Raw genomic sequence first — 11,013 nt, 5'->3', positions numbered from 1 at the left:
AAAGTCCAGCAGGGGTTTCATTCTTCAAGATTGAAACTTTACAACACATTGTGAGAGACTTTATCACAAATGTTGAGATGTATTGCAGTAACCAAACGTGTTTAGGTATTGCTGTATCCGAGCGCCAAACACACAAATACAGAGACCACCAAGACCCACAGGAGAGAAGTTTTTGATTTTTTTTAGATATGACAGATAAACTATTATATAGCATAAAACAAGTTTTAAACACATGATATATATATATATATATATATATATATATATATATATATATATATACACAGTACAGACCCAAAAGTTTGGAAACATTACTATTTTTAATGTTTTTGAAAGAAGTTTCTTCTGCTCATCAAGCCTGCATTTATTTGATCAAAATACAGAAAAAAACTTTAATATTGTGATATATTATTACAATTTAAAATAATAGTTTTTCTGTTTGATACTTTCAAAATAATAATTTATTCCTGTGATGCAAAGCTGAATTTTCAGCATCATTCCACCAGCCTTCAGTGTCACATGTAACATCAGTCGATCACATGATCATTTAGAAATCATTCTAATATTCTGATTTATTATGAGTGTTGGAAACAGTTCTGCTGTCTAATATATTTGATGAGAAAGGTTAAATAGAAATGCATTTATTCAAAAAAACAAAAACAAAAAACCTAATAATATATTTCTTTACTATACATTTTTATTAATTTAACACATCCTTGCTGAATAAAATTATTGATTTTATTTAAAAAGAAAGAAAAAAAAATTAATGACCCCAAATTACTGACCAGTAGTGTATATTGTTATAAAAAAATATTTATATTTTAAAAACAGCTTTTTTTTTTTTACTTTTTATTCATCAAAGTATCCTAAAAAAGTATCACATGTTCTGAAAAAATATTAAGCAGCAGAACTGTTTCCAGCTTTGATAATGAATCGTCATATTAGAATGATTTCTAAAGGATCATGTGATAATGATCCTAAAAATTCAGCTTTGCATCACAGAAATAAATGATCATTTAAAGTCTAATACGTTTAAAAACTATTATTTTAAGTGTAATAATATTTCACAATATTACATTTTTTTTCTGTATTTCTGATCAAATAAATGCAGGCTTGATCAGCAGAAGAAAGCTTCTTTCAAAAACATTAAAAATAGTAATGTTTCCAAACTTTTGGTCTGTACTGCATATATTATAGTTTTTTTCAGAAATAACATGACAAATCTGGGTTTTAAAATGAATTTTCTGTAACAAGACTAAAATAATATACTGGTAAATTAATATTTGCTATTTATTTGTCTCGTGAGACTAGCAAACACTATCAATTTACTGAAGCGCTTGTTGAAAAGATAATGCACAGTTATTTAGTCCCAGACGCAGCTTTAGTGTGTGTGTGTTACCTGGTTGAGACGGAGTATCGTTCCCGCAGGTGTTTGCACGCCACTCCGGCCACTGTGATGTTTTAATGTCGTCCTTCTGAATGCCCAGGTTCGAGCCCTTGATAGTGACAGCTATTCCTCCTTTCAGGGGCCCGAACCTCGGCGTGATCTGAAATACATCAGAAGAAGAACACCCCAATTATGAGCCACCCGCAGAAAACACACAGATGACCAATCCCTCTAAAACAACAGAAAAAGAGGAATGTTTTCCCAGCAGTAATTCAGCAATGATCTGAGGTTTCTACTGATTTCTACTCAAACTGAAAACTGGAAAGGAGAACCAGAAAAGGGCTGTGTTTTGAGCTCGGGCTCGTCAGTGGAGACTCACGTCGGTGATCTGGGGGTCGGGACACTCTTTCGTCTCTTTCGAGGCACACAGCTGCTCGTACACACACACGCTGGACTGCGTGCACCACACACACTGATATTTGGGGTCGGCGTTCTTACACAGGCTGCAGTCCTTCACGTCCCAGAGAGCAGTTATACAGAGTGACTGAAAGAAAGCAATTGATTTTTTAAGTAAATCATCTAAATAAATAAGTCTTTTAATGTCATGTCAATGGCTTTCGGTGAGAAACAGCTGAATTTAAGTTGTTATGAGAAGTTTTCAAGCTCGATTTGTGAGTGAATCATTCTTTTGAGTCAAATCTTTTCAATGAATCAATGCATCTGATTTACGAACCAGTCTAAACCAGTCATCGTTTACTCGTGTCGGTCCAAACCTGTAGATTTTTTATTTTTTGCATGAAATAAGTAAATTATATATATAAAATGTAAAATTTAAAGTCTTCTAAAGTCATTCAATGGCCTTTTCCAAGAAAGTTTAAGTTGCTTAAGTTACATGAGATGTAGTGAAGACCAATATGTGAATGAATCGTTGTGTTGAGTCAAATCTTTTTAATGAATCAATGGATCTGATTTACCAAATTTACCAAGTTTTCTGTCCTTGTTTTCTCATTTTGGACCAAACATGTAAGAATTTATTTGAATTTTAATATTATATATTATATTATATATTATATTTATATAAATTATAACAGAACTATTATTTTCATGTAAATAACAAATCAATTAAAAACGTATGTAATAACAATGAATAAGGACGGTTGCTTACAATTAAAAAAAAAGATGCAAAAGCACCATATTTCATATGATTCGTGTGCTTTATCAAGACTTCTAAACAAATTCATCGGTCTGTGGTGAGAAACAGCTAAATTTACATTGTGAATGAATCATTCGTTTGAGTCAAACATTTCAACAAATCAGTTGATCTGATTCACAAACTGAATTGATCGGAGTCTCAAATTCAACTGATCCGACTCAATCCCAGATCATCGAGCTGCTGAGTTTAACATGAGAATCAGATTCCTTCATTTTTATCCATTTTTGAAGCTTAAAAACACCAGTCCCCGTTCACTGCAAGTCCACTGCAAAGAGCAGCCAGCGCATTCTTCAAAATCTCTTCTTTTATGTTCCACAGAAGAACGAGTCATACGGGTTTGGAACGGCATGAGGGTGAGCAAATGATGAAAAGCCAATTTACCGCTAAGACTGCTGTCGATCTTCTTTCCCGTGTGTTTGTCTCTCACGTGGAACAGGACATTGGTCTCGTGAGCTTTATCAAAGGAAAACTGAAAGAGACAGATCAGAGCAGCTTTCAGGAGCGTCTCATTCGGACAACAGCTCATCTTAGTTCAAAACATTCCTCTCCGTATCCACGGGCAGTTTGGCAGGAAGTCAAAAAGCAGCCGAACAGTATATGCTGCTCTCTCCTCCACATTAAACACTAGAGACCAAGTACAGGCTGGAGGCTTTCCAACAGGGGGAGCTATAATCTCAAACTCCCAGAAGAGCCGCTGAAGTGTGGGAAGGTGTCCCTTACATTGGTAATTGGTTGCATATCATTTAGCAAGAGCTTTTTATAGAAAAAGATTTAGAGAAGAGGAACAACAGTGTGCCTCGGGCGACATGCAGATAGAGAGAGAAACAGACCCGAGTGTGTGTGAGGACTAACCATATATCGCTGAAGGAGAAGAAGGGTCCCGGCTCTGTCTTGACATCTTCCTCAAACTTCATCAGCTCTGTTCCGATGGTGAAGTCACGACCCTGAAGTGTCACAGTTCACAAAACATCAGCAAAAAGCATCGTGAGGCATTTATTCACTGGAAATGATGGAGGAAGACAAGGGAAGATATTTGGAAAGAGATACAAGACAAATTCAGACGGATCTGTTTAGAGGAAAGTTCATTATGGTTTGTAATGGATTATGAATGCATTGTAAGAGCACTAGAAAAACTTTTCTTATTTAGTATTTTTTTCTTGCTGTCCAGAAAACATTTAACATCTAAACATCCTTTTATCCAAGACTGACTATGAAATTGGTAAAAAATTTGACTTGAAGCAAAATTTTGTAAAAATTATGACAATGTATGTTCTTACTAATATATATATATATATATATATATATATATATATATATATATATATATATATATATATATATATATATATACATACATATATATATATATATATATATATATATATATATTTCAAATAAATAAAATATTTAATATATGTTGAAGAGTTTTATTAATTTATTATTTTTATTTTTTAATAATGAAATTCAAACTACAACAACAACAATAATAAAACAATTTGCCAATGATATAATTATCTTAATTAATTGTATGACTTTTTTTTTCTTTTTTTAAAGTCACTGATTATATAAATAAAAAGTATTTTTAATATTTATAATATTAATACATGCTTGTAGTATTAATTATTTAATCTTTTTATTTAATTTATATTCTGTAAAGGTAAAATAATTAATAATTACAGTAATTTAAATATTATATTATGCATTAAAATATATTATATTATATTAGTATACAATATTTTAATGTTATATACTATAGTAAATATATTATAAGTGATTACAGCTTTTAAAGTATACTACCGTATTTTCCGCACTTTTTTTCATAGTTTGGCTGGTCATGCGACTTATAGTCAGGTGCGACTTATCAAAATTAATTTGACATGAACCAAGAGAAAGCATTACCATCTCCAGCCGCCAGAGGGCGCTCTATGCTGCTCAGTGCTCCTGTAGTGTACACTGAAGACATAGAGCGCCCTCTCGTGGCTGTAGACGGTAATGTTTTCTCTTGGTTCTAAATAAATGCGACTTATAGTCCAGTGTGACTTATATATGTTTCTTTCCTCATCATGTATTTTTGGACTGATGCGATTTATACTCAGGTGCGACTTATAGTCCGAAAAAATACGGTAACTTTGAAGTATACTCAACTGCTGCAGAACACCGACAGCTCAAGTATGGTTTGGGCTTTACAAAACTTCATAAACATGCAGTTTATTGAAATACAATTTTAACCAACATATAAAGCCCTACTTAATATATTACACAGTTGAGTCAAAGACAAAAGTGAAGAATAGCATTTGATGAGAAAAGATTGAGCGCATACAGATCTCACCTGGTACGGGTCCAGATTGATGCCCTCAAAACTGATCCGGGTTTTGTATCCGACCGGGATAAGGACGGGATCTGGGTTCTCGAACCGCGGACAACTCTTGTTCTAGAACACAGAGAAGCTGAGTCTGCTGAAGTCCACACTAATCTATGGCAATTTTCGGGGGCCGTTTTAAATTTACATCTGACATAAATTAATGAACATCCATTGAAACTGAAAAACTGGTTAACTATGATGATGTGTATGAATAAATTATTTTATTTGCAGCTGAAATCTAATATATCCTCATTGACATTGGCGACTGTGTCTAATTGCATAAAATCCATTTTTTGGTTTTTATTTTGCTGATTCAGCTAATGTGTTTTGCATTAAAACTTTCTGAGTAAAGTCATTTACTTTGTGTCCATTTCATCAGCCGTGTGTGGCTGTTCCAGGAAGCAGCAAATATCAAACAGAGTCGAGGCCATTTCTGAAATTGCTGGCACTGAATATCATGAAGTGGTTTAAAGAAAATAAAAATATAACATCTAGACCAGTTGGATGTGGTGCTTGACGACATGAATCACATGAAAGTAATCAAAGTGGCCCAAATCAATGGCGCTGATAGCAGACATACATCACCGAGACGTTTACTCAATGCGTGCTTTTTCATACATGTCATTTTTAGCCCATTTCCTCATCTGCAATACTGCTAAAACACTCTCCGTCGAAGGTTAGTATGAAAGTCAGACGATGTTTTTATTTGCCCAATACACATTCCTGGTCTTAAAGGAACAGTTCACCAAAAAAAATAAAACATTTCTGAAAATGTGCTCGCCCTTAGAACAGCCGAGATGTAGATGAGTTTGTTTTTTTACGGGAACAGATTTGGAGAAATGTAGCATTGCATCATTTGCTCACCAGTGGATCCTCTGCAGTGAATGGGTGCCGTCAGAATGAGAGTCCAAACAGCCGATAAAAACATCACAGTAATCCACATCACTCCAGTCCATCAGTTAAAGGGGGGGGGGGGGGGGGGGTGAAATGCTATTTCATGCATACTGAGTTTTTTACACTGTTAAAGAGTTGGATTCCCATGCTAAACATGGACAAAGTTTCAAAAATTAAGTTGTACGTTTGAAGGAGTATTTTTGTTCCCAAAATACTCCTTCCGGTTTGTCACAAGCTTCGGAAAGTTTTTTTCGAGTATGGCTCTGTGTGACGTTAGATGGAGCGGAATTTCCTTATATGGGTCCTAAGGCACTTCGGCCGGAAGAGCGCGCGCTCCCGTATAGCAGAGCACTGAGAGGCTGAGCACAGACTAACTGATCAGAGCGAGAGGGAAAAGTCACAAAAGAAGTGTGTTTAGGGACCAGTGGATGGAATTTATTTTTACAGAGCATCAACGGAGTTGTGCAAGTGTTTTTGTTTGTTCCCTGCATTTCGAAGATGCTTGTTTTACAAACAAGGCCCAGTTTGACGCCGGATTTGCACATCGTTTATTTCTTAAGGATGATGCAATCCCAACGAAAAAGGGTCACGATCGTGTGTTGGAACCGCAGGCGGTGGGTAAAACTGCTTCAAATATCTCTGCCTCCTTGTTAGTGCGTCCCCTCCCATGCCGGAGACCCGGGTTCGAGCCCCGCTCGGAGCGAGTCGTTGCTGCTGCTGCTCTCGTTCAGTTTCAGTCTCGGGATCTGATTCTGGATCATAAATATACGCTGAATCTGACTGTAAGCCATGGTTTGTTTTGGATGTTTTTTTTCCTCACGATAATGTCACAGCTTCCAAACGCTCTCAACGCAAAAGCCTACTGGCGCTCGTGATTCTTTAGCTCCGCCCACACGGCACGCCTCCAGCCGCTCGTGTTTTTCCGGGAAAAATCGGTACAGACTATCTTTCTCTTATGAATATAATAAAACTAAAGACTTTTTGGAGTTATGAAGGATGCAGTACTACTCTATAGGTACTCAAGATTAACAGGATATTGAGTGAAAACGAGCATTTCACCCCCCCTTTAATGTCTTATGAAATATAAAGAAATATTGGTGTTTATAAGGAACAAATCCATCAAGGCATTTTCTGAACAGAATACGAGTATATTGTCTAGGACAGTTTTCACTTGTAAACGGTGCTTGATCTGAGCATATTTCTCTCCTGATTCAGATTAGATTACTTTTTCACTGAAGAAAGCAATATTACGGATTATTCTGGAAACGTATTTTAGCTGAATGCAATACTTTGAAGTAAAAAATGTCTTAATTATGGGTTTATGGGTACTTTTTCACTTCTCAAGACATTAACTGCTGGACTGGAGTGCTGTGGATTATTGTGATGTTTTTATCAGCTGTTTGGACTCTCATTCTGACGGCACCCATTCACTGCAGAGGATCCATTGGTAAGCAAATGATGCAATGCTACATTTCTCCAAATCCCATGAAGAAACAAACTCATCTTCATCTTGGATGACCTGAGGGTGAGCACATTTTCAGCTATTTTTCATTGATTGGCTAAACCAATCTTTTAAAAGTTATCAAATTATTTTCCATTCCGTTCTTACCTGTCTGTGTTTGATTATATTGGCGCCGGTTTCGGCATCGCTCAGATCCGTGCAGGTGTGCGCCGCAATGTTCCACTGACATCCCCAAGCGCTGCTTACACAGGAAGTGCATCTGCGGAGAAACACGCCAGCCATTACAGCACAGCTTCAAATCAGACTTCCAGTTACATTTTCCATCAGTGTGTAAATGTTTGGAGTAAAAGCATATAGTCCCGGTGCACTTCAAATAATACTCATTCATCAGCAAAGTCCCAGAGCTCTTAAAAACACAAGGAGAAGGGGAAAAAGAGATGAGAGATCGACTTTCATGTGTGATGAATGAATGAGAAACTAAAGCAATTTCCTGCTCTTGGAGAAAAAAAACAAAAAAGTCTCTATAGAATCAAATTCAATTCCGGCTTCAGTGATGCGTTACAATTTATGAGTAAACCTCATCGTTACAGATGCTTGTATTCATTATACACACACTGGTGTCAGCATAAAGTGGGGACACACACTCGCTGACAATAGAAGCCCAGACAGCAAACGTACGGTGTATTTTCTGCTCTCCGGACTGTCGCTGCACAGTTGTAGAACTTGTACTCGCTGGACGCGAACTGCACGCTACCGTTCACAAAGATCTGAACTGGAACCGCCACAAAATCTACAAAAGAAAATACACAGAGAGGGTCGGGAGGAGGTCAGCCAATCACAGCATCAAAGTATTAAAGACACAGTAGCAAACACAGTCTTAAAGGACACTAAGGGACTGTTTTTGGAGAAGGAAACCATTATGAACGTGGAAATAAAGTGCATGTGTGGACTATATGAGCTATATTTCAAATTAAAGATAGAAATTCAATTCATAATGAGCTGCATTGGATCGCTCTGATTGTTTAACCAAATCAAGGTGTTAAATGGAAAGAATCAAAAAAAAAAAAAAACACTTCACAAATGTGACCCTGGTCTTAAGTCTCTGGGGTGTATTTGTAGCAATAGCCAAAAATAAATTTTATGGGTCCAAATTACTGAGTTTTCTTTTATGCCAAAAATAATTGGGATATTAAGCAAAGATCACGTGAAGATATTTTGTAAATTTCCTACCGTAAATATATAAAAACTTATTTTTTTGATCAGTAATATGCATTGCTAAGAATTCATCTTCTCAATATTTAGATTTTTTTTTGCTCCCTCAGGTTCCAGATTTTCAAATAGTTGTATCACGGCCAAATATTGTCCTCTTCTAACAAACCACACGTCAAAGGAAAGATGATTTATTCATCTTTCATATGATGTATAAATCTCAGTTTGAAAAAAATTACACTTAAGACTGGTTTTGTGGTCCAGGGTCACAAATTAGACTTTCAAGTTTCAAGTTAACAGCTAATGGAGGAGACTGACTTCTTTTATGGTCATTTATTATTATTATTATTATTATTATTATTATTATTATTATTATTATTATTATTATTATTATTATTATTATTATTATTATTATTATTTGTCCTTTTTGTAGCTTTGACAGGTCAAGAACCGTTGAAAACGGGTGTCGAATATGTACAATTTCTCATTTGGGGTTTTAAAATAACAAAATATATGTTTGAAATAGCATGTAAATCATTAAATAATGAATTAAAAAATAAATATTACAATACATTTTACTTTTAAATAATTTTTAATAAAATTTCTTGTATTTAAAAATAACATTTTATAAATAAATAAAATACACTTTTTATTACAAAAAAGAAAAAACATTAATTAAAATACTATTTGATTTAATTTAGACTATAGATATAACTCCAAATAATTCTGGACCATTTTAAGAACTGGACTGCTAGATTACATGAACTCTAGTAATATTAATCATTATTATTATTATTTAAAAAACAAAAGAATAAATAATTTAAACAAAAATAATACGATAAATACATTATTGCTTTCATTAATTCAAATTAAATGCCGCATAATTGCTTTAAATACCACATCATTCTAGAACATAACTGGATTGCTACGTGTACACAGACAATAACTTAAAATTGTAATGAAATGAAATTCAAAATACTAAATAATTCAGGTGAGACAGAAAATGAGAAGCTTTCAGGAACAGACAGCGCTTCATTAGTGCTAGGGTGTTTAGAAACAGCACTTTAGAGAGTCTGACACACATATTGTGTGTCCCGTGTTGTGAGAGACGTACCTTGGTGCGCAGGTGTCAGCGGTATTAGATGCTGCTCAGGTAAGCGACAGCTGATTCGGCCGTCCACCATCCTGGCGTTGCTCTGATAAGAGCCGAAGGCACACAGGATCCGGTCTGAATCTCGGAGGATCGGCAGCCATCGGAGGTTTATCTCAACCTGAGGGAGATATTACAAACTCTGAACTCACACACTTGTGTCGATATGAGAGAATGGAGCAAAACAATCCATCACTTCAGTCGGAAATCTTTGCATGTACTACATACAGATTCCAAGGACATGACTGCTTTGGGTTTGTTCCATGCAATTCAATGCACAAATAATGCAATCATGATGATGTTCATTGTGTTTATGTGCAACCGCCAGGCCATGGCTCCACCACAAGATTTCCAATCTTTGTCTGAATAATTAAGACTTCATAAGAATCTCCTTGAACAAATAACATTTCTCTAAAGACAACAGCTATAAGCGTCCTGTAAATACACACATCTTGTAATCAGAGAAGGTGTTTTATCGCAGCACACAACACAACGGCAGCACCTTACTGTAAACACGCCATCAGCGCCCATTGTGTTTTCACCGTCTGTTCACCAATATGGCCTCATTGTGTGGGAGTCGTGCTCAGCTTTTCTCATAATCAGCGCTGAACCGTCTGGTTTAAAAATAAGACTCTGGTAATTGTGTCCGCGACACTCAGCCTGGTACCTGCTGGGACTTCAAGCAGCTGAGATTCGGCGGGTGGAAAGAGACGATTTTCACACACTCTTGCCTTGGACTCCACAGCCAACCGTTCTTTTCCTCCGAGCGACTGCACTCCGATCTCCTGGTGCATCTACACAATCAATAACGCATTACAACATAACACTCCTCATGCTATTAAAATACAACAATATTACAAATAGTGCTGTCAAATGAGTAATCACATACAAAATGAAAGTTTTGTTTGCACAATACACATACATACAGCATATATTTAGAAAATATTTACATGGCTATATTTATATTAATATAATTCATATTATAAATAAATACATTTAATATATAAACATAACACATTTATCTGAACTACATACATACATGTGTGTGTATTTATACACATACACATACATATATTGTGCAAACAAAAACTTTTAATTTGGATGCGATTAATCGTTTGACAGTACTATTTATTAAATATGTTCAGGGAAAACGATATATATATATATAGAGAGAGAGAGAGAGAGAGAGAGAGAGAGAGAGATTAATATAAAAGTGTATGTAAATATAGAATATATAAGTAAATGTAAAAATCCATTAAAATATAAAATTATATAATTAAAATATATTTAAAATAATTAAATTATATATTTATAATATAATATAATACAAGATAAT

General features: G+C 35.1%; 1 pseudogene; it reads right to left on the bottom strand.

The window, feature by feature from the left end:
- Positions 1-1,399: 1,399 nt before the first annotated feature.
- LOC113083549 (plexin-B2-like) overlaps positions 1,400-11,013 on the bottom strand; it is a 120,128-nt pseudogene continuing 110,514 nt past the window's right edge.

Source organism: Carassius auratus, unplaced genomic scaffold (assembly GCF_003368295.1).
Source record: "Carassius auratus strain Wakin unplaced genomic scaffold, ASM336829v1 scaf_tig00038805, whole genome shotgun sequence".
NCBI lineage: Eukaryota > Metazoa > Chordata > Actinopteri > Cypriniformes > Cyprinidae > Carassius > Carassius auratus.
This window is presented reverse-complemented; position numbering and strand designations above follow the sequence as displayed.